Genomic DNA, 19929 nt, shown 5'->3' with positions numbered 1-19929 from the left:
AGTATTTCTGCTCACCATGGGTTTTTGTACCTCCTAAGTCAAAAGGGAGCTTATACAGGCCTGTTCCTGGTTTTCACTGTGTGTTCACTAGGGTTCGGCTGGCGTTCATTGGGGAGCAGCTAGTATTTCTGCTCACCGTGGTTTTCTGTTCCCCCTAAGTCAAAAAGGGAGCTTATACAGGCCTGATCCTGGTTTTCACTGTGTGTTCACTAGGGTTCGGCTGGCATTCATTGGGGAGCAGCTAGTATTTCTGCTCACCGTGGTTTTCTGTACCCCCTAAGTCAAAAAGAGACCTTATACAGGCCTGTTCTAGGTTTTTAGTGTGCGAGGACTAGGGTTGGGCTGGCGTTCATTGTCAGCAGCTAGTATTTCTGCTCACCGTGGGTTTTTGTACCCCCTAAGTCAAAAGGGAGTTTATACAGGCCTGTTTCTGGTTTTCACTGTGTGTTCACTAGGGTTCGGCTGGCGTTCATTGGGGAGCAGCTAGCATTTCTGCTCACCGTGGTTTTCTGTACCCCCTAAGTCAAAAAGGGAGCTTATACAGGCCTGTTCTAGGTTTTTATTGTACCTTGGCTAGGGTTCGGCTGCCATTGATTGGGGAGAAGGTAGTATTTCTGCTCACCGTGGCTATTGTGTCCCCCCTAAGTCCAAAGGGAGGTTATACAGGCCTGTTTCTGGTTTTCACTGTGTGTTCACTAGGGTTCGGCTGGCGTTCATTGGGGAGCAGCTAGTATTTCTGCTCACCGTGGTTTTCTGTACCCCCTAAGTCAAAAAGGGAGCTCATACAAGCCTGTTCTAGGTTTTTACTGTGCGTGGACTAGGGTTGGGCTGGCGTTCATTGTCAGCAGCTAGTATTTCTGCTCACCGTGAGTTTTTGTACCCCCTAAGTCAAAAGGGAGCTCATACAGGCCTGTTTCTGGTTTTCACTGTGTGTTCACTAGGGTTCGGCTGGCGTTCATTGGGGAGCAGCTAGTATTTCTGCTCACCATAGTTTTCTGTACCCCCTAAGTCAAAAAGGGAGCGTATACAGGCCTGTTCTAGGTTTTTAGTGTACGTTGGCTAGGGTTCGGCTGCCATTGATTGGGGAGCAGGTAGTATTTCTGCTCACCGTGGGTATTGTGTCCCCCCTAAGTCCAAAGGGAGGTTATATAGGCCTGTTTCTGGTTTTCACTGTGTGTTCACTAGGGTTCGGCTTGCGTTCATTGGGGAGCAGCTAGTATTTCTGCTCACCGTGGTTTTCTGTACCCCCTAAGTCAAAAAGGGAGCTTATACAGGCCTGTTCTAGGTTTTTAGTGTGCGTGGACTAGGGTTGGGCTGGCGTTCATTGTCAGCAGCTAGTATTTCTGCTCACCGTGGGTTTTTGTACTACCTAAGTCAAAAAGGGAGCTTATCCAGGCCTGTACTAGGTTTTTATTGTACGTTGGCTAGGGTTCGGCTGCCATTGATTGGGGAGCAGGTAGTATTTCTGCTCACCGTGGTTATTGTGTCCCCCCTAAGTCAAAAAGGGAGCTTATACAGGCCTGTTTATGGTTTTCACTGTGTGTTCACTAGGGTTCGGCTGGCGTTCATTGGGGAGCAGCTAGTATTTCTGCTCACCGTGGTTTTCTGTACCCCCTAAGTCAAAAAGGGAGCTTATACAGGCCTGTTCTAGGTTTTTATTGTACGTTGGCTAGGGTTCGGCTGCCATTGATTGGGGAGCAGGTAGTATTTCTGCTCACCGTGGTTATTGTGTCCCCCCTAAGTCTAAAGGGAGCTTATACAGGCCTGTTTCTGGTTTTCACTGTGTGTTCACTAGGGTTCGGCTGGCGTTCATTGGGGAGCAGCTAGTATTTCTGCTCACCGTCGTTTTCTGTACCGCCTAAGTCAAAAAGGGAGCTTATACAGGCCTGTTCTAGGTTTTTAGTGTGCGTGGACTAGGGTTGGGCTGGCGTTCATTGTCAGCAGCTAGTATTTCTGCTCACCGTGGGTTTTTGTACCCCTAAGTCAAAAGGGAGCTTATACAGGCCTGTTTCTGGTTTTCACTGTGTGTTCACTAGGGTTCTGCTGGTGTTCATTGGGAGCAGCTAGTATTTCTGCTCACTGTGGTTTTCTGTACCCCCTAAGTCAAAAAGGGAGCTTATACAGGCCTGTTCTAGGTTTTTAGTGTACGTTGGCTAGGGTTCGGCTGCCATTGATTGGGGAGCAGGTAGTATTTCTGCTCACCGTGGTTATTGTGTCCCCCCTAAGTCCAAAGGGAGCTTATACAGGCCTGTTTCTGGTTTTCACTGTGTGTTCACCAGGGTGCGGCTGGCATTCATTGGGGAGCAGCAAGTATTTCTGCTCACCGTGGTTTTGTGTTCCCCCCAAGTCAAAAGGTGAGCAGATAGTGTTTCTGCTCCCTGTGTTTCTCTTTTCCCTCTCCAAGTAAAAATGGAGCTTATACAGGCCTGTTGTTTTTTGGGAGTGTGCGTTGACTAGTGTGCATAGATAGTGTTTGTGCACCTCCTTTGCAGCTCCTGAAACACTGGAACATATACTTTTTGCACTTACATTTCTGTGTTGTACAACAGTGTTACCCCCCAGTGTGCTTGGCATCATCTATGAGTTTTGACCTTTCCTTTTTTTGGAACACTGCTTTTTCATAGTTCCTTTGCACCTCTCATCGCAATCTGTTCCCCATTGTGTGTTCGTTGTACTTTTGTAGACTTGTTCTTTTGCTGATTTTTTCAATTTCTGTAGAAGACCTGCTTTCGTTTTCATGCAGTGTTGCTTTGTCTTCTGTTTTATGTATGACCTTGGCTCTTCGGTGCTCTATCCAGTGTTCTGACCACACCAGTACATTTGTACACATGTACTATACCCCTTTACATTCACTCCCTCCAATCTAATTTACCATATGATTGTGTCACATAAAGTAACGGTCTTTGGTTGCTACTGTGTCTTAAATTTGCCACATAGTAGGTAGACCTTCCAGCCTGTTGTTTCCACCTCTTTTTCAATGCCTTACGAAGTACTTTATTATCTGTAATGACAGTTATGTACTAGGGATATCTCTGTTATACTCGTAATCTAATGAATATTCCCGCCCATGTGCATGGACCCCTGGCGTAATCTAAATTGCTCTGTTAAGTTGTCTTCATTGCAGTTATACATAGAGTTAAGTGAATATAAAAGACAAATAATGTAGCCTATAAATACAAGGCTACACCGGCCATTAATTTCAATTCTAGTTAAAAGAATAGGCAAAGTAAAATCTCATTTTACACATATTTTCAAAATGCACCCATACTGAAACTTCCCTTCACCAAAATCCTTAAATTCATAAAGAGGCAGGGTAGGACAGACAAGTTCCCTATATAGCTACCATGTGTCTTGATTTGTGATCTTACTGACCAAACTACACCTCTGTGAGTGCAAACCAGTGCCCCCTGTGCTTTAGCAGCGTGCTGTCTCACAGCTTCAAGGAACTATAAACAACCAGGTTTCAAAATTTGAGGTGGTGGTCATTTCTTCTTGCAGGAATTGAGTTTCAGAGGTGTCGACCTGGCCTGAGAAGGAGCTTGCAGCAGTGCAGGACTACCTGAAGGAAGTCATCCTGTGTAAAATTTATACATGGGGGGGGGTTAAGTTTTATATAGCGCAAACTAGACCTGAAGGCATCCGAGCGCTTTACATGAGCATCAGTTGTTACAGACTGACACATTAATTTTGAGGTCTCGCTGAACCAATGCGTAAGCATTGTTCGGCGAGATTATAGTATGGCTTCCAAAAAGTCTCCCCAAACTGCGGATTCGATACAGTTCATGTGAACCAGGCGCGTGCACATCGCCAGCCACATCCCACACCATGCCTTGGCATTCTCTCAGGCTCCTCCTTCGTGTATTCCTCTTTGTCAATCTCCCTATCTCCTAGTCTTCATCTTCGATGCATCTTTTATTTTCTTACATGCTTTTGTGTACTTTCTCCTTTCTTCCTCCATATTTTCTAGAACTTTATCACCTGTATTCTAATATCTTCTTTATTACTGCCTTCCCTATTTGATTTCCTCTTCTTTATTTCACCTTCCAGGAAGCCCCATGCCCCTGCCTTCCAGGTGCCCCCCTCACCCCCAGCCCCCTCCCCAACATCCCACATACACTCCAAGCAATACCACTCAGTGCCACATAATTACACGCCACGCAATTACACTGCACTCAATGCAACATACACTCCAAAATACCACTCTTTGCCACATAATTACACTGCGCTCAACGCAACATACGCTCCAAATACCACTCAGTGCCACATAATTACACGCCACATAATTACACTATCTATCGCCCTCTCTCTCTCTATCTACTGCCCTCTCTCTCTATCGCCCTCACTATCTATCTTTCGCCCTCACTATCTATCTTTCCCTCCTCACCATCTATCGCCCTCTCTATCTATCTATCGCCCTATCTATCTATCTATCGCCCTCTCTATCTATCGCTCTATCTATTTATCGCCCTCACTATCTATCTATTGCCCTCACTATCTATCTATCTATCTATTGCCCTCACTATCTATCTACCGCCCTCACTATCTATCTATCGCCCTCATTATCTATCTATCGCCCTCATTATCTATCGCCCCTCACTATCTATCTATCGCCCCTCACTATCTATCTATCGCCCCTCACTATCTATCTATCGCCCTCACTATCTATCTATCGCCCTCATTATCTATCGCCCCTCACTATCTATCTATCGCCCCTCACTATCTATCTATCGCCCCTCACTATCTATCTATCGCCCTCACTATCTATCTATCGCCCCTCACTATCTATCTACCGCCCCTCACTATCTATCTATCGCCCCTCACTCTATCAATCTATCCACCAGATATTGCACATTATACGCCACCTTGAGTGTACCCATTCTTTGAGGTAGACAGTACCATATAGGAGAGGTACAAAATAAGTGTATAATCTTGTTGTAAACCTTTATTACTGCAGGACATAAACAGGGTTTCTTTGCTACAACAGCTTGAATTATATACAACACTACATTGGGCGCTAAAAACTGCAAAAATCACATTGTAATGTTTAGAACCCCAACTGCTCAAAGTTACTCAAAACGTAACCATGAACAAATCAATTTACACTGGAAGAACACTGAAGCATTTGCTGTGTTTAATATAAGCTTTAGTTTACTAAAAACATTATTTAAAACCAGTTTGCCCATAGGCAATTAAAACAGAAGTGGAATGCATGCAGGGTGAACAAACTGCTCAACTTTGTGCAAAGCATTCTTTAAGTCCACCAATGCAGTGTGCTAAAGTGTTTGGTCTTTCAGGGCAGTTTCTCAACTAGTTTATCAGTGGTGGTTAAGTCCCCAGAGTAATCATTTGGGTCAGCAGCATCATCCGCATCCTCAGCAGCATCCGCATTTTCTGCCTCCACATTATCTGCCTCCTCATTTTCATCGTTTTCACCATCAATGTCCTCCTCTTCGTTTTGCTCATGGTCTTCATCATTTGCATCTGTTGTTTCCTCAACTACCGATTCTCCCGTTTGTTCAACGATTTCAAAGGGATTCTCACCCTAAAAGTAAACACAAGTTTTAAACCATCTTTATCAAAATTCTCCAGAACAAATGCACACTAACTATTACAAAAGTAACAGCAAATGTCTTGTGTACAGTGCAAGTAAAGAACTCAGATCACAAAAAAGCTGAAAGAATATATTATCAGAAAAGGCATCTTACAACGGGGAAAACAGATGCAGGACTTTAAAATTTTACAGTATGTCCAGACAGACTATAGTATGGAAAAATCCATGCCAGGTCTATGAACGCCCATGAGCTCCGAGGAGTCCTTGTACAGAGGGGGCGATGACTGGAATATTGAGTGTGGGCATCACATTTCCAAGAAATTAATTTCCTGCGAAACTCCAATTTTTTGGGTGAAACTCAGTACGGAAGAAGTGTTATTTGCAAAGCTGAGGAGGGAGTAAACAGACCTGAACATTCTATATGCCGCGTGAGCTCACATGGCCTGGTGGCAGGAAGGGTGCAAGTGCATCTACAGCATTACAGGCTGCAAGCTAATTGTTGAGGGTAATTAATTTATCCGGTTGCAGCATGTGTACCTGTTTGATTTAATTAATGATTTGATTTATATTGTATAGTGCTTGGAAGCGCAGCATAGGTAGTTAAAGGGGGGTTAGAACAGGGCAGTTTTCAGGAGTCTTCTGAATTTAAGATGGTCTGGACACTGTCTTAGGGCCAGCTGTAGTTGATTCCAGGTGAAGGGGGCTTGGTACGAGAAGGACCTGCCTCCGGATCTAGCCTTTTTTATGTTGGGGGTTTTGAGGAGTGATTGGGAGCTGGAGCGTAGAGTCCGAGCCGGGTAATAGGGAAGTTTCTCTACTAGATAGGGAGGGCCATTGCCCCAGATAGCTTTGTGTGTGAGACAGCAGATCTTGAATTTCACGCGTTTTCGTATGGGCAGCCAGTGTACCTGATGGAGGGGAGAGGAAGCTGATCTTGGGGGAGCATTCAGAACTGTGCGGGTGGCTGTGTTCTGTATCATTTACAATTGGTTTAAGTAGGATTCATTTGCTGCGATCAATAGGGCGTTGCAATAGTCCAGCTTGCTTAGTATCAGGGCCTGTGTTAGGGTTTTCCTTGTTGTTTCGGGGAGATAAGGAAAAGCTTTCCTTAGTAAGCCAAGGGTGTGAAAGCAGGATCAGACTGTGTGAGTAACGTGTTTCTTCATGTTTAGGGACTGTTCAAGGTGAACACCGAGGTTTTTGACTGTGGTTGCCGGGGCCGAGGTGTGCCTAGTTCTGGGGGGCACCAGGAAGTTGACCAGAGGAGGGGGGCATCTCCAAAGAGCAGAACCTCCGTTTTTCCGGCGTTCAGCTGGAGGAAAGTGCTTTCCATCCAGCGTGAGATTTCCAGCATTTCTAAAGAGAAGGTAGATTGGATAGATAGATAGAGGGAGGGCGATAGATAGATAGAGGGAGGGCGATAGATAGATAGAGTGAGGGCGATAGATAGATAGATAGATAGATAGATAGATAGATAGATAGATAGATAGATAGATAGATAGATAGATAGATAGATAGATAGATAGATAGATAGATAGATAGATAGATAGATAGATAGATAGATAGAGTCAGGGCGATAGATAGATAGAGTGAGGGCGATTGATAGATAGTTAGATAGACAGAGAGAGATAGATAGATGGCGACAGAGCGAGTGTGATAGATAGAGTGATGGTGATAGAGTGAGTGCAATAGATAGACAGATAGATAGAGTGTGGCCGATAGACAAACAGATAGAGTGTGGGCGATAGATAGATGTGCGTGGTTGTGTGTGTCTGGGGTTGTGTGTGTGTAGTGTGTGTGTGGTTGTGTGTGGTTGTATGTGTGTGTGGGTGGTTGTGTGTGTGGTTGTATGTGTGGTTGGGTGGGTGGTTGGGTGTGGTTGTTTGTGTGTATGGTTGTGTGTGTGTGTGTGGTTGTATGTGTGGTTGTGTGTGTGGTTTGGGTGTGGTTGTGTGTGTGGTTTGGGTGTGGTTGTGTATGTGTGGTTGAGTGTGTGGGTGTGTGGTTGTGTGTTTATAGTTGTGTGTATGGTTGTGTGAGTGGTTGTGATTGTGTGTGGGTGTGTGGTTGTGTGTGTTGTGTTTGTGGTTGAGATTGTATGGGTTGTGTGTGGTTGTGTGTGTGTGGTTGTGTGTGTGTGGTTGTGTGTGTGCTGATATGTGTGCTGATGTGTGTGCTGATGTGTGTGCTGATGTGTGTGCTTATGTGTGTGGTGGTGTGTGTGGTGGTGTGTGTGGTGGTGTGTATGGTGGTGTGTGTGGTGGTGTGTGTGGTTGAGTGTGTGGTTGTGTGTGTGGTTGTATGGGTGGTTGTGTGTGAGGTTGTGTGTGTGGTATGGTTGTGTGGTTGTGTGTGTGTGGTTGTGTGTGTTTGTGTGGTTGTGTGTGTGTGGTTGTAAGAGAGTAGCAGATCAGCACAGGAGAAGAGAAGAGAACAGGGAGTTAAATAGGGAGGTGGGGTGGAAGAGAGCAGCAGATCAGCACAGGAGAAGAGAACAAGGAGGTGGGGTAAAAGAGCAGCAGATTAGCTCAGGAGAAGGCAACAAGGAGTTAGAGAATGAGGCAGGGTGGAAGAGAAGAGCAGATCAGCACAGGAGAAGAGACCAGGGAGTTAGAGAAGGGGGCGGGTGGTAGAGAGCAGCAGATCAGAACGGAAGAAGAGACCAGGGAGTTAGAGAAGGGGGCAGGTGGAAGAGAGCAGCAGATCAGAACGGGAGAACAGAACAGGGAATTAAAGAAGGAGGCGGGTGGAAGAGAGGAGCAGATCGGCACAGGAGAAGAGAACAGGGAGTTAAAGAAGGAGGTGGGGTGGAAGAGAGCAGCAGATCAACACAGGTGAAGAGAACATGGAGTTAAAAATGAGGCGGTGGAAGAGAACAGCAGATCAACACAGAAGAAAAGAACAGAGTTAAAGAAGGAGGCGAGGTGAAAGACAGCAGCAGATCAGCACAGGTGAAGAGAACATGGATTTAAAGAAGGAGGTGGGGTGGAAGAGAGCAGCAGATGATCACAGGAGAAGAGAACAGGGAGTTAAAAAGGAGGCGGGTGGAAGAGAACAGCAGATCGGCACAGGAGAAGAGAACAGAGAGTTAGAGAAAGAGGCGGGTGAAAGAGAGGGAGGGCGATAGAGGGAGGTCGATATACAGATAGAGAGAGGGCGATAGATAGAGGGAGGGCGATAGATAGATAGAGGGAGGGTGACAGATAGATAGAGATAGGGCGACAGATAGATAGAGGGAGGGCGACAGATAGATAGAGGGAGGGCGACAGATAGATAGAGGGAGGGCGATAGATAGATAGAGGGAGGTCGATAGATAGAGTGAGTGGGGGCGATAGAGTGAGTGAGGGCGGTAGAGTGAGTGAGGGCTTCAGAGTGAGTGAGGGCGGTAGAGTGAGTGAGGGCGGAAGAGTGAGTGAGGGCGGAAGAGTGAGTGAGGGCGGAAAAGTGAGTGAGGGAGGAAGAGTGAGTGAGGGCGGAAGAGTGAGTGAGGGTGGTAGAGTGGTAGAGTGAGGGTGGTAGAGTGAGGGGGTAGAGTGGTAGAGTGAGGGCGGTAGAGTGGTAGAGTGAGGGTGGTAGAGTGAGGGCGTGAGGGTGGTAGAGTGAGGGCGGTAGAGTGGTAAAGTGAGGGCGGTAGAGTGAGGGCAGTAGAGTGGTAGAGTGAGGGTGGTATAGTGAGGGCGGTAGAGTGGTAGAGTGAGGGCGGTAGAGTGAGGGCCTGAGGGCGGTAGAGTGAGGGCGGTAGAGTGAGGGAGGTAGAGTGAGGGAGGTAGAGTGAGGGCAGTAGAGTGAGGGCGGTAAAGTGAGGGCAGTAGAGTACTAAAAGAGTAGGATCTCTGGTCAGGGGCACCTCTGCCTGCTGGCCAGTTTAATTTCAGCATGAAGAGTCAAACGTCACAGAGGGCTCTGCCAGTCCTGACCTTCTGGATGGAGTGTGAAGTCAGTAAAGAAGATCCTGGCCAAAAATGAAGCAGCAAGACCTAGCAGGGAAGGACCCACCTGTTAGAGCTGTGCTCTGGTCAATTCTGGCACTTGTGACCATCTCACATCAGCTCTTCTGCAAAGAGCCCCTTAGCTGCTAAAGCAAACTTTGAGAGAGCTCTCTTCTGTAGGTTCATTTTGTTCTTTACTTCAGTACAAATAAGCGTAGGTTGTAACAGCAAGCATTGGGGGGCAGTGCGGTTATCAAAAGGTGGGGGCGTGCGGTTATCTGAAAGAAAATACCACTATGCAAAAACAGCCTTTCGGCAGCCAACAATTAAAAAAGCAGTGGTAAGACCAATAGGGCTTGCCTTTTGCATCCACTGGCTTTGCTAATGATTGTTGCAGATGCTGTTAAGCATCAGCTAAATGCTTTACAGCGACGCTGTATTGCATCTGCAAAAAAAAAACAAGTGGGAGAACTCTAATGCCCCCGCCCCCAATAAAATCATCCACATGATAATCGAAATATAATACAAAAAAACACGGAGGCCGGAAGCCTGTGCCCTGGTCTCTAAGACGCAGGCATGCCCCTGACACTTGTTGGTGTGTTGCCCATGGCCCAACGCAGACCACATACTCCCCAGCACTGTGCAACATTTTTAATGTAATGTGTTCAACTCAGCATATCTCGGTAGCAATGAAAGTATAGTGACAGAATTATAGGTGAGGTGTCAGCGGGGGGCTTTAAAGATCTTGTTCGCCGGTTAGCAGGAAACGCAGCAGCGTTTGGAGGAAAACAGGAAGCAGCTGGGGGATTAGCAGGAAGCTGGAAATGGTTAGCGGAAGAGGATTTCAGGAAGTGATTCGGGTTGGCAGAAGTCGCTGAAGGACAAAGCGGCACGTAGTTAGCAGGACACTGGATGGATTTAACATGGAGCAGTGAGAGATTAGGGCTGGGGTTGGCTGGAAGTGCTGTGGTTTGGGACTTGGAAACAATATGCAGCACATGAGCAGATATATACATGCGCTCATCTGAAAAAAAATAGAATTAAGGGGCTATGGAAGCGGATTGAGGTAGCAACGCACTCGTTAAAGTACAGGGCAGACTGGAAAGAGGTGAGGGGTATGTATGATGGCAAGAGGTGCAGTGCAGATATGCACCGGTAACTAATGGGGGCAGGGTAGCTGGTCATAAAGTTGATGCCAATCTACAGGCAGACTAAAGTGAAAGCGAAAAGTGCAGGGCAAGCGGGTGATGCAGAGGAAAAGAGCAGCGGTGGGAAATAGATACAGGACAGATCCCAGGGCAAACACTGCATGGCAAGGTCGGGCAGCTTGGCAGTGCAGAGGAGGTGCAGGGCAGGCAGACGGTTTAAGGGAAAGTTTGCGGGGCCGACTGACAGCGCTGAGGATAAGCCGCAGAACGGACAGACAGCGCACAGAATGAGTTACAACACAGAGTGACAGGGCAAAGAGGAGAAACTGACAGCGCAGATGATGGCGTGAAGGGCGAGTGGATACTGCAGAGAAGCATGGCCGCCGGACAGTGCAAACAAACTCTCGGCATTGCTGTGGCGGGGGCGGAGGCGCATTCCTTTGAAGTCTGATGCCGAAGCACAGACAAATGGTGGTGTGTGAGCGGCTTCCTTTCAAGTCTGAAAGGGGGGGTCGGAGCAAATGGTGAGCGGGCGCCCGGCGCACATGCACTGGCCATAATCCGCATTCCAAAGCCCTCTTGGCAGCCTTTCCTGGAACCCCTACATAAGTCTTGCCGAGGCAATGCGCAAGCGCATTGACTCAGCGAGACCTAAAAAAAAAAAAACACTCTTGAAGCGGTCTATCTAGAAACCTACCTTTTTTGACCACATTGCCATTTGATCGAGGTTTTGTCAATTTAGGTTTTTTGCCGACACAAACGCCCCTCCAGCGGGTTTATTAAGCGGTTGCATCATCTTGCTTTTCATCCCCCTTCCAGCAGGCCCACCAAATACCAGACTTGTCTGGTAGCCGACAACAATTCCAGGTCTCTGCATACCACCATAATCCTGCAAATTGGTTAACATAAAATTAGCAGAGCGTATGCAGATAAGGCAAGTTATATGGTGTGCAAAAATGTGTTAACAGTTTTATAACATGGGCAGGCATAATCCAAGAACCACTGTTCGGTGGTCAAGGAATTCGCCGGCTAAGCAGCAGTTGTTGCCATTCTGGTAGGTTCTTGGCTACAATTCTGAAAACTGCAGTATGGACACTGCTGTACAGGTTTTCATTTGCATTAGCGAGCTTGAGAAATAAAGTAGATAAAATGCATATAAACATGGGTGTGGTGTGGTGTGGTGTGGTTGTGTGTGTGGTTGTGTGTGTGTGTGCGGTTAGAGAAGGATGTATGTGGAAGAGAGCAGCAGATCAGCACAGCAGAAGAGAACAGGGAGTTAAAGAAGGAGGCGGGTGGAAGAGAGCAGCAGATCAGCACAGGAGAAGAGAACAGGGAGTTAGAGAAAGAGGTGGGTGGAAGAGAGAAGCAGATCAGCACTGGAGAAGAAAATGGAGTTAGAGAAGAAGGCGGTGGAAGGGAACAGCACATCAGCACGGGAGAAGGGAACAGGGAGTTGGAGAAGGGGGTGGGGTGGAAAAGAGCAGCAGATCAGCACGGGAGAAGAGAACAGGGAGTTGGAGGAGGGGGCGGGGTGGAAGAGAGCAGCAGATCAGCACGGGAGAAGAGAACAGGGAGTTAAAGAAGGAGGTGGGTGGATGAGAACAGCAGATCGGCACAGGAGAAGTGAACAGGGAGTTAGAGAAAGAGGCGGTGGAAGAGAACAGCAGATCAGCACAGGAGAAGAGAACAGGGAGTTAAAGAAGGAGGCGGGTGGAAGAGAGCAGCAGATCGGCACAGCAAAAGAGAACAGGGAGTTTAAGAAGGAGGCGAGGTGGAAGAGAACAGCAGATCAACACAGGAGAAGAGAAATGGGATTTAGAGAAAGAGGTGGGTGGAAGAGAGCAGCAGATCAGCACGGGAGAAGAAAACTGAGTTAGAGAAGGAGGCGGTTGAAGGGAACAGCAGATCAGCACAGGAGAAGAGAACAGGGAGTTAAAGGAGGCGGAGTGGAAGAGAGCAGCAGATCAGCAAGGGAGAAGAAAACAGGGAGTTAAAGAAGGAGGCGGGTGGAAGGGATTAGCAGATCAGCATGGGAGAAGAGAAGAGGGAGTTAGAGAAAGAAGCGGTGGAAGAGAACAGCAGATCAGCAGAAGAGAACAGGGAGTTAAAGAAGAATGTGGGGTGGAAGAGAGCAGCAGGTCAGCACGGGAGAAGAAAACGGAGTTAGAGTAGGAGGCGGTAGAAGGGAACGTCAGATCCGCACGGGAGAAGAGAACAGGGAGTCGGAGAAGGGGCAGAGTGGAAGAGGGCAGCAGATCAGCACGGGAGAAGAAAACGGAGTTAGAGAAGGAGGCAGTGGAAGGGAACAGCAGATCAAACCGGGGGAGAAGAGAACAGGGAGTTGGAGAAGGGGCAGGGTGGAAGAGAGGGAGGGTGATAGATAGATAGAGCAAGTGAGGGAGGGCGATAGATAGAGCAAGTGAGGGAGGGCGATAGATAGATAGAGCAAGTGAGGGAGGGCGATAGATAGATAGATCAAGTCAGGGAGGGGGATAGAAAGAGCAAGTGAGGGAGGGCGATAGATAGATAGAGCAAGTGAGGGAGGGCGATAGATAGATAGAGCAAGTGAGGGAGGGCGATAGATAGATAGAGCAAGTGAGGGAGGGCGATAGATAGATAAAGCAAGTGAGGGAGGGCGTTAGATAGATAGAGCAAGTGAGGAGGGCGATAGATAGATAGAGCAAGTGAGGGAGGGCGATAGATAGATAATAGATAGAGCAAGTGAGGGAGGGTGATAGATAGATAGAGCAAGTGTGGGAGGGGGATAGATAGAGCAAGTGAGGGAGGGCGATAGATAGATAGAGCAAGTGAGGGAGGGTGTTAGATAGATAGAGCAAGTGAGGGAGGGCGATAGATAGATAGAACAAGTGAGGGAGGGCGATAGATAGATAGAGCAAGTGAGGGAGGTTGTTAAATAGATAGAGCAAGTGAGGGAGGGTGTTAGATAGATAGAGCAAGTGAGGGAGGGCGTTAGATAGATAGAGCAAGTGAGGGAGGGCAGTAGAGGGAGGGCGGTAGAGTGGGTGGGAGCTGCAGGACTCTCCAGACCTGGGGGTCCTGCGGAGGCAGGGACTGTTCCAGGGCAACGGTGGGAGCTGCAGGACTCTCCAGACCTGGGGGTCCTGCAGAGATAGGGACTGTACCAGGCCTTGGTGGGAGCCACAGGACTCTACAGACCTGGGGCCCCTGCAGAGGAAGGAACTGTACTAAGTCCAAGGTGGGAGCTGCAGGACTGTTCAGATCTGTAGACTGTGCACGTGGTTTGTGTGTGTGTAGGGAGGGGCACTGTTTTGGTGGGAGTTGCATAGGTGGTCTGACCTGAGGGGACCTATGAAGCAGGGGCTATTCTGTCTTATTGTGGGCTAAAGGGTTGTTCTGTGGGAAGGAAGTGCACTGGTGGGAGCCATGGGGTGTTCAGGTCTGGTCGCTGGTGGTCCGCAGAGAAGGGGGCTGTACCACTACTGGTGCAAGCTGCAGGTGTTCAGACAAGTGCACCAATACCTCTAGGGGTGACAGAGTGGCGCTTTACAAATGTTGATTGTGGCCCTGCAGAGGAGGGACTGGGGGCGGGGGTCCAAGGCTTTCCAGACCTAGTGGTCCTATGGAGGATGGGATGTACCACTGGTGGAAGTTGCAGAGGGGGGAGGGGCGCTGCACCACTTCACTGCTAGAGCTGCGGAGGCGTCCAAGTCTTGATACCGTCTTCAGGAGGGGGCAGTACAACTGCAGTAGTGCAAGGCTTGTGAGTGCCTGACCTGAGGGCCCTTCTAGGGATGGACCTGTGTGGTTTGCCTAATATTGGTGCCTGTGATGCGTAGTGCCGCAGGGTGGAGACTGGCCCTACGGGGAGAGCGTAGGTCTGGAGGAGGGAGGGTTGCAGTGCTTTACTGATGTTGGTTCTGCTCTCCTGAAGTCAGCAGCTGGGATGGAGGTTGTGAGTTTTCTGTGCACGTGTAGTTTTTAAGAGCGTTCGGAAGTGTGGAGACACGTTTATTTTAAATAGCACTTTTAATTAAATCTATCACAGACATAGACCGCTTCATCGACCATTAGATAGACAAGTTTACCACTGAAATCCTCCTCGCTGCCCCCCCTATTCCCAATGATCCCCAATCTATATAAATTACTGAGCTACAGTGCCCCCCCTGTTCTTACCCTTCTCCCGCTTATGAAGTCTGTCCCCAAATAACCTTACTCTTTCACCGATAAAGAAGGGTCTGCCGATGCCTCCACTCCATGGGGCTTGGTTCTCCCAGCGACCGGCTCCCTCCTCGGCAACCTCCAGCTCACCTGCTCTGGGCAGCACCCTGTGGTTGTCACTGGGTCGCAGCCCTCATTGGCACATGGGCTCCATATCCATGTCATGATGAAATGATGAAGGCAGAGGTGGCCGAGCTCCACAAAGAGCGGCTGCCATGTTCGGAGGCGTGACAAAGCAGGCTAGAAGATGAGCCGCTGAGCCAAACAACTATATAGCGGTCACTCCAAAAGCTGCGCGATTAAATCCTACGGAAAAAATATACATCTACATCAGCTCCAGCTTTCATACCTTAGGCAAGATGTTAACAGTTACCAAAAGAGCTTATGTTCGTCCAACCGGAGGCGGTGATCAGTGCAAGGAAGTCAGTTACAAGCAGTCCCTTACATAAACATAGTTCTGTCTGGATAGGTTGGGAGAACACAGTTCTGCTGAGTCCCAGTGTTGCCAGATTTTTAGACCTGGCCCAAGCCCAAAGCCGCTCAAATTTAAGCCCAAAATATGCCCAATCAGACCAGTTCCAGCCCAAAAACCAGCCCAAATTAGCAAGTGAAATTATGCACAAATTATCATCAGAAACAATTTTAAGGACAAACATACATTGTATTCAATATACAGATGGTGGGAGGGCGTTAACTGGGCACCTGCCTTAATGCTACTCAATTTTAAGACCAGTCCTTACTGTGACTTTGTCATGTGAAACAGGCACCGCTCAGAATACAATAGTAGAAAACAAAGAGGCAAGGCAAAAATAGTGTTCTGTGCAATTTACTGCTGGGACTGGCTTGGCTGGGCCTGGGCTGGGACGAGGCTGGGCCTGGCGTGGATGGTGCTGAGGCTGGGCCTGCCTGAGGCTGGGGGCTGGGCCTGGGCTCAGGACTGAGGCTGGGTGCTGGGCCTGACTGGGGCTGGGCCTGGCATGGCTGGTCCTGGGCTGAGGCTGGTGCTGGGCCTTGAGGCTGGGTGCTGGGCCTGCCTGGGGCTGGGCCTGGCGTGGCTGGTCCTGGGCTGAGGCTGGTGCTGGGCCTTGAGGCTGAGTGCTGGGCCTGCCTGGGGCTGGGCCTGGCGTGGCTGGTCCTTGGCTGAGGCTGGTGCTAGGCCTGCCTGAGGCTGGGGGCTGGGCCTGGGTGCTGGGCCTGCACCGATGTTATCCACCCTCCGCTGGCTTCCAATCGAGGCTAGAGCTATCTACAAGACTGTCGGTATCACCCACAAAGCCTTGCACTCCTCCTCTCCACGCTACCTGGCGAATAAACTGAAACTCTCAGGAGGCTCTAGACCATCATGTAATGCGGAAAATCTACTGCTTGAACCTCCCACTTTCAAGAAGGAAAGATCGTTGGCCCAATCCTTTTCAGGCAACGCGGTGAGAATCTGGAACTCCCTTCCACCTCGTCTCCGGACCACCACCTCCTCCCAGGCCTTCAAAACGGACCTCAAAGTTCTCCTCCTCCAAAGACACCTCCAAAAGTAAATCACGCCCTCTCTATTACCTGAAGTAAGACCTCCCAATACTGAAAATTCTATTCTCCATGACTATGGAAGTGCCTTCCCAGTGTGTTCTTGTGGTTGGAGTGTTTGCCTTTTATTGCAGTATTATCCTTGTACCTGTGTTTGGTACTCGTTTGTAACATGCACACGCCACTTTTCTTTTGTAACACACTGTTTGCTACCTCTTGCATTTTGTTTGCTTTCGATACTTGCACAAGTGCCACCATTGCCTACGTAACGTTTGTTCTTGTGCCTAAGTGTCTAGCATATATTGCAGTATTATACTTCTAATTGTACTTTGTTTTCTCTAGTAACCTGCACACTTGTCACTTTTTCCTCCTGTAATGCACCGTTTGCTACCTCATGTATTTTGTTTGCTCATAATTGTCACTTTTACCTCATGTAACTTAGCGTTTGCTTTTGTAATTTGTTCACTTGTAATTTTCTCCTCATGTATCAGTTCTGTTCCTATTGTGAAGCGCTCTGACGCCTTCGGGTAAAGTCTGTGCTATATAAAAACGCATAAATAAAATAAATAAGGATGGGCCGGCTGGGCCGGCCTGGGGCCGAGTGAGTGCAGCAAACGTGCCTGAACCAGCTGAAAAAAGAGTGGGCAAATGGTGCATTTTCAAGCAAATTTGTGAAAGCAGGATGGGGTCACGCACTCTGAGGTCTGATGACCCATTCCAGAAGTTGAAGACCCGTTGAAGAGCAGGGACCCCTCCAGTGCTTCCTCCCACGTGTGTCTGATCTCAACTTTCCTTCGGGCCCTCGCTGCCCAGTTACAGCCATGGACACACGGCCACCTTTGGTACAACAGTGTACACATTCTATCACCGAGCACAGGGCTTTAAGTGGGCCGGGTCTAAAAGGTTCTGAGCACCAGCAGTATTTTTAAGGGGGCCTCGAAACGGGTCTCTATCGGGCTCTGTTTTGAGCCCTGGCACAGGCGGTCTATTTTTTCCCCAGACTGCAGTGACAGCAGTTTGCTATCACTGCAGTCCGGAAAAAAGTGCCAGGGCACAAAACAGAGCCCGATAAAGAACCCGTTTCGAGACAGCAAGCACTTCGATGTACGCTGCCCACACTGCTCACTTGTCACTAGTGAAGAAGTTTCGGCATGACGTCATGCCAGGTGTTGTGGGGAAGGGAAATCCTTTAAAGAGTCCTTTTCTTTCTGGATTTCCCTTCTCTTTCTGAAAGGCAAGAGCAGTAACATTGACGTGGTGTCAGCAGGGCTTTAAGTGGAAGCTTTGTCAATATTATATGCAAGCCATAGTTGCAGCTTATTTATCTTATGCAACTAATACCCATTGACAAAGCCAATAGTTTACCCATTGACAAAGCCAATAGTCCTGACCTGTTGTAGGTATGATGTTACTTGTATCACATATCTGGATGCAATGACAGAAACAGCAAAATACAAGTCGAGGGGCGGACTATGCTAAACACAGATTCTTAGCATAAGTGGTTTAATGACACGCCCCTAATTGTACAGGCCACGCCCCTTTGTGAGACCCCGCAGTTTTTTCATCCCACTTAAAGCCCTGACCGAGCATACCCGTGCACACTCGCGGCACTGCACACGTTCAACGCTGATGCAGCAGTGTGCACAGTGTCACCTCTCTTGCTGCACTGTGCACCTGGCCAGTGAGTGTGCAGCGCCGCCTTTTGCAGTCCGTGCGCTTTTTCACTGGCGCCCTGCACTGTACAGGTCTTGTACAGGACTGTGCACACTGCCAACCTCATAATAGCAATGTCCGTATTGTCAGCCCTGGCACAGAACTTTCACACTCTTACCCGCTCTACACAACCCACCGTGCCACCTCCCCGGGGCTGCGGCCGCTCAGCCTGCAGTGGGGTGCACAGCAGATGCCGTGTGCCTTTATGCACAATCTGCACTGTTTCCGCTGTATATATCTATGCTTCCGGACATTATCACTTTACAATAAGCGCTAACGTCTTGAGGGCACTCACCCAGCCAGCATAAGTCTGCAGTTTGCCATCCCGGTCTCGGCGAGTCCTAGAGTTGGATGCCCGGGGCCTGCCCTAGCCTGGTGCCAAGGTACCCGAGGGGTGAGGCGCAGTATCCTGGAGTGCCAGCACCTTCCCCCGTGCGCGCGCGCGGTGCCTCACTCACAGCTCCAACCCTCACAAGTTCGGCTGTCGATCTAAAGAGAGCGCGCTGACTAGCAGTTGATGAGCCAATGAATAAAGTGTTTACACATGGCAACGTAGAACAACTGGCCCCACCCACACTTACGTAAATGTGCGAACAGGGGATACAGTCCCTGATGGGCGGGGTAGTGAAACGTCATGAAAACGTCATGAAAATTAATATGCGCATGCGCACCATTAGGGCGCATGCGCACAACGACGGGGGTACACTGCTCGATGGGGTACAGAGCTCGATAGTACACCGGCTCCATTGTGCTTCAGTTCTTCATGACATGCCTACCGATCTGCAATCAATCAATCAAATAAGTGCAACGGAACTCTTTACATGTATTTAGTAAACACTTATAGTGACTTGGTCACACATTTGCAGTTAATAAACGAACTTTGCGACTCTCAAATGCACTTTGAGTTTTTGAGTAAAACTGTAACAAATCTTCAAGTTTGGATTTGAGTAAAAGTACATACGACAAAAGATATTGAGCACATTACCTGGGATTATTGGCAGCTAAGTCATACATGCACATTTGTTCTTATAACTTGTTTCTACCATTTAGGACATCCTTGGCAGCAGTTGTTTGTGTACGCAAACATATTGAGGTGAGAGAAGTTATCTCCATGACATCAAGCTTTCATGGAGCTGTCATGTATCTTTATGTGTCAGAAGTAAATACTGCTAGAGTGAAGTTACCAGAGTGTTGCTGCAAGGTGATTTGACATACTTGTTTTTATTTTTTTTATTGTACATGATAGTAGCACATGACGCACACTCAAAAAATCATATTTTATCATTGAGCAGGAAACAGCAGTTTTGCAGTCCGGAATAGGAAACCTGGTGGTCCACCTAGCAGAATGCAGCTGTGTCTTTTCAACTTTCTTTCTCATCCACTTCCCCTTCCCTTTTGGAACACCTGCCAAGGGCTTCTGTTACCCCTGGTAGCATTGAGAGGTGTTCTAGGATGTTTAGCAACTATTCCTCACCCCTGCAGATGTTATGTTATGTTATGTTAGTTAACATTTATTAAGCGCACAGCTGCCCCAGCTAAGGGGCGTCCCGGCGCTATACCTGTAGGGTAACATAACCAACGAACCAACAGAGACGCAGCTAATATGGCAAAGGAAAGAGGTGCGTTTTAACAGCTTTCCTGAAAGCAAGAAGGGTATCCAGTGAGCGAATGTGGACGGGGAGGGTATTCCACAGTTTAGCAGCCATCACCTTAAATGAACGGCCCCCCAATCTACATTTTTGGAACCGTGGGACAAATGCCAGATCTAAACCAGCGGAGCGAAGGTTTCGCGATGGAATGTACAAAGTTAGTAGATTCTGAAGGATGATTGGGGTATCAGTCTTCAAAATTTTGTAAGCGAAACATAGGC

At 48.3% G+C, this 19929-nt stretch overlaps 1 long non-coding RNA gene across 4 annotated transcripts; it reads right to left on the bottom strand.

The window, feature by feature from the left end:
• Window positions 1-4920: 4920 nt before the first annotated feature.
• Window positions 4921-18566, bottom strand: LOC144771110 (uncharacterized). Of its 4 annotated transcripts, none has more exons than XR_013599116.1 (4): window positions 18355-18566; window positions 14784-15134; window positions 11326-11517; window positions 4921-5542 (listed from the first exon to the last, which is right to left on the bottom strand). It is a non-coding gene; the product is annotated as an uncharacterized LOC144771110 (long non-coding RNA). The 4 variants fall into 4 exon arrangements; XR_013599136.1 differs by having other exon boundaries at window positions 14819-15134; XR_013599126.1 differs by having other exon boundaries at window positions 14824-15134.
• Window positions 18567-19929: the final 1363 nt, after the last annotated feature.

This window comes from Lissotriton helveticus, chromosome 1_1, assembly GCF_964261635.1.
Source record: "Lissotriton helveticus chromosome 1_1, aLisHel1.1, whole genome shotgun sequence".
NCBI classification, from domain to species: domain Eukaryota; kingdom Metazoa; phylum Chordata; class Amphibia; order Caudata; family Salamandridae; genus Lissotriton; species Lissotriton helveticus.
The sequence above is the reverse complement of the archived record's forward strand: the minus strand, read 5'-3'. Positions and strand labels throughout refer to the sequence as shown.